Source organism: Schistocerca piceifrons, chromosome 7, assembly GCF_021461385.2.
Source record: "Schistocerca piceifrons isolate TAMUIC-IGC-003096 chromosome 7, iqSchPice1.1, whole genome shotgun sequence".
Lineage (NCBI taxonomy): Eukaryota > Metazoa > Arthropoda > Insecta > Orthoptera > Acrididae > Schistocerca > Schistocerca piceifrons.
The window spans coordinates 484,671,028-484,675,719 of record NC_060144.1 but is presented as its reverse complement, the minus strand read 5'-3'; positions in this window follow the sequence as shown (position 1 = coordinate 484,675,719).

Sequence of the window (4,692 nt, the reverse complement as noted above, 5' to 3'; positions counted from 1 at the left end):
TTGTTATGATGGTTTTCTGTCACCGGAGCCACTACTATTCGGTCGAGTAGCTCCTCAATTGGCATCACGAGGCTGAGTGCACCCCGAAAAATGGCAACAGCGCATGGCGGCTGGATGGTCACCCATCCAAGTGCCGGCCACGCCCGACAGCGCTTAACTTCGGTGATCTCACGGGAACCGGTGTATCCACTGCGGCAAGACCGTTGCTGAAACAAGAAAATGGGACTTTGTTAATTGTTCTCAGTGAAACGAGGGACAAAAGAAGACGCGTAAAACTGTTTTGTTGTAAATACAAAGGTTTCAAAACTAATCACAAATAAATAATGTGTAACTTACAAATATAGTAGCTCTAAAGTCTCTCCAGCTAAACAACCCTGTGGAATTACTAGTGCTGGAGTCATTTTTTATTGATATCCTATTGATGAATGGATCTTATTCAGTAAGTCCATCTTACCATACAAGATTTTGTAAAAATTTACATGTATTATTCATGTTCACCTTATTAATCAACATAACTTTCAAAGTCTGTACTAAAAGAGCATTCTTCTGAATTGTCCACAGGCCATTCATATGAGAAAATGGTTTTTCAGTGGGCGTATTAGTTCCGTGTAAGCAAAGACAAAATTCTAATATTTTAACAGAATTGGTATAAGACATGGTGTCCATATTGCAATGTGAAGTAATTTCTACCCAACAGTTGCTAGGTGATGTTTTTTCCAGTTTCCATTTTTGTAATATTTTTGTTGATATATGTAGGCTAATATACACATACTCATTATACAGACCAGTATCATCTATTATAGTTGACACAGCCATCTTGTGAATGAAATCTTCAGTCTTTTGTATATCCTTCCTCTGGGGTACTCCTACATTAAGTGTTACCCAACTGTAGTTCTGTAAACTCTCAGTGGGTTCTAGTCACTTATTTAGATATTAGGTACAGTTTGATAAAATGTATGTTTAAATTTTGCAATCTCTGATGATATACCTTACCAAGAACTGATCTGGCAGGTGATATTAGACACCTTCTTCACCCTTAGAAACTAAATTAGCTTTTAAATCATTTAACACCGAAAGTACTTCAAAAACTGTAATTGTTTCACCCTCTACATTTTGAACTGTGGTGTGTAAAGTTGATGCTTGGTTGTAAAGAAAGTAGTCAAGCGTCTGATGAAGAATTTTTGAAGAATTTGCTAACAAATTGGTATTTATTTTGAGATTCAGAAGACTATTTCAGAGGAACAAGCATAGTCAGAAGACATTTAATTGCAGGGAGTAAAGCAAGACATTCTTGTTCTGCCATAGTGTAAAACTTTGTACCCATGGTCTAAAAATTTACAAGATTCTTTATGATTTTCAACTCTTTCAGTATACATATAGAAATAAGAACATATTTTAGAAAAAATACATTCAGTATCAATAGAGAGGTCAACAGCAGCCATCTGGATAGTATTGTGGCTTATATTAGCAGAACAAACAACCCCAAGCAAATTATGACCTCAATTTCCTTTTAGTTTTGGGAAAACGTTGTTGACACCCTTTCTAGATACACCTCCAAAATTTTCTGTTCATATTATCTGCACAAAGAGAAACTGTTTCTTTCTTTTAAGTTATTATTTTTCAAACACTCATTCAAAAATGTAGCAATGATTTCTGAAGTTTCTCCAGTCAAAGGTTTCAGATCCAGTATTTTAACTTGTATGCTCTCAGCTGGATTATAGTGGTATTAGTACTGGTTGTAGCTGCACTAGTACAGTAGTTTACTCATCCAGAGACAATATCCATTGCACCAATTTCATTAGAAAATACATATCATAAAAAATAAACAAACAAGAGCAAGTGCACACGCGCGCACGCGCGCACACACACACACACACACACACACACACACACACACACACACACACACACACACACACACACACAAGGATCTACAGCTTCTTCTGAGCTAAACAATCATATTCAAAATTGCATATAAAATTACATAAATGAATGGAAATGATATTTTACACGGAATACTTAGCTGAGATTTACATACAAACACATAATAGTCAACACTTCTGTTTGTTTGTTTGTTTATTTATTTAGTCCTTTGATCATATGTAGTACAACGTACAAGACGATATTGTCTTAGCTCCAGTTTTAAAGAGGACAGTTTTCAGGATTATATATAGTTCTACATGTATATGTTACAAAAGTGACAGATCTACACATTTATTGCAGTTTAAGTATTCATTTACTGAATAGAAGCAGAGATACTGTTGATATTCTCTAACAGATCTTTAAAAGCATTAATATTTAGTATGCATTTCATATCATTTGACAACTTATTGAATAGTTTTATTCCAATGTAACATGTACGATTCTGGTACAAACTTGTATTAGCTAAGAGTAAATCCAAGTTACCTTTTAATCTACTATTGTGATTATGTAAGTCACAATTTTGTCTAATACTGTTATCATTTCAAATAATGGAAAATCCAGGATGGAATGTAACAGTATTATGAAGACGAAAGTTGCTACTCACCACATAGCGGAGATGCTGAGTCACATACAGGCACAACAAAAAGACTATTATCATTTCCATTATATTTTTTTTTAAATATACATTAGTGTGTCAAGAACAAACATGCAAGGTAGTGGTAACATGTTCAGTGTTTTGAACATCAGTTTATGCGGCTGTCTAGCTCTGTTTCCTGTAATAATCCTAATGTCTCTTTTTCGGATTCTGAAGCTCACCAGGATATGAATACATACTTTAGATGTGCATTTTAATATAGGTAGTAGACAGATATTAGAGCCTGTTCATTTATGCATCCTTTTAGAGGCCTTAAAAATAGTATCTTGTATTCAACTTGGCACTAATGTGTTCAGTTATGTTTGTCCCACCTTAGGTCACTTTGAATCCAAATGCCAAGAAATTTTGTTACTTCTTTATTCACAATGGTTTGTTGATTGATGGTGATATCTAGATACCGCAGGGTATTGTTTTGACAGTTATGGAAAGTTAATGCTACTGTTTTCCTGTTGTTTACTACAATTCATAGTTGACCAATTAGGTAACTGATCTGTAACAGAGTTTACTTCATGTTGGATATCATTATTTTTTGCTGCTTTTATTAATATTGTTGTGTCATCAGCAAATAGAATTATTTTGCATGATTCAACATGCACATCAAAATCACTGATATATATTGGGAAAAGAAGAGGTCTCATTGCTGACCTTGGTGGGACCCCCCATAGGGGGGGGGGGACTATTTGTGCTTTTTTCATCTACATGTCTAATGCAGAATTTTTGCTTGTGGTCACTGAGAAATGAACAAATCCACTTGTTTGCTAATTCCCTAATTCCACAGTACTCAAGCATGTTTGGAAGACATTTGCGGTTTACCATGTCGAAAGCTTTAGTTAAGTCTAAAAATATAGCTTTTTTCTGTTGTTTTTCCATCAATGGCTATTAAAACAGTGGTTATGCATTCATAGATTGTTGTCTTGATTGATTTCTTACTTCAGAAGCCATCTGAGAACTGGGTAATACTACATTTCTGTTTATAGACTTTTTTAACTTACTGCACATTAGTTTACCAATCCTTTTAAAAACAGGATGTTAATGTAACAGTGCAGTGGTTTGTCACTTTATCTTCATCACCAGCTTTGAATACTGGAATAACTTTGGATGTGTTTAGTTGATCAGGAAAGATGTCAGTCTCTAATGAGCAGTTACATATATGAGTTAGGAGGGTCCATAGTAATTTGGAGGGAGAGCTGATTTGTTTTGTCCTCATCTTTCCGTTTCAAAATTAACTGTCATTCTTCTTTTGTTTGCATTTCTCAGCTCACTGATTGTGTGTACCATGTTGATTTGTTGCTTCTATTTTTGATTGCAGGTGTTACACTTTACGTCATTTTGAGATAGGATGAATAATTATACTCATTTTATGACTAAGTATGCTGTTTTTAGAGCTGTAACAGGCTTGACTGTTTCCTCCCTGCTTACATAATCGACAAACACTGATAATTTATAGCTACTGATCTGGTTTTCTGCTTGCTGCCAGTTTCCAACAAATTTAGTTTTTATTAAATCTTCAGATATTCCAGTGAAGTAGCAGTTTCATTTGGTTCTGTAATCATTTTGTTCATGTATATATTCTTGTTGGTTTTCTTATTCTTCCCTGTTTCCTTATTTTTAGTTTTTATTTTAGTTGCAGAATTTTTATATTGCTATCATTGTGCATTCTTTTTCCCTGTCTTATGTCCTTTTGTAATTGTTGTGTAATTTTTGTAGTGAGTGTGCATATCTGCTGGGATATTATTTTTCTTGTCGATTCTGTGCAGTTCTTTTTTATGGCAATAAGTTCTAACTCCTTTAGTAATCCAGCTATTGCCTCTTGCATTATTTCTGAAATTTACCATTACTGTATCAAAGTGCTGTATCAGTTTTTCTATAAATATGTTGAATTTTTTATCTAGACACTGCATTTCACAGACAGCAGACCAATCCTCATTGTGCAGTAATGTATTAAAGAGGTTTATGCTTTCCTGACAGAACATCCTATATTTAATCTTATGTATGTTGTTGTTTGCCTGTCCTGTTTCAATGGTGATGGTCATTATTAAGACTTTATGGTCACCAAATGCTGTATTGAATACTTTTACAGATCACTTAAATTACTCTTTATCAATGAGGATTTG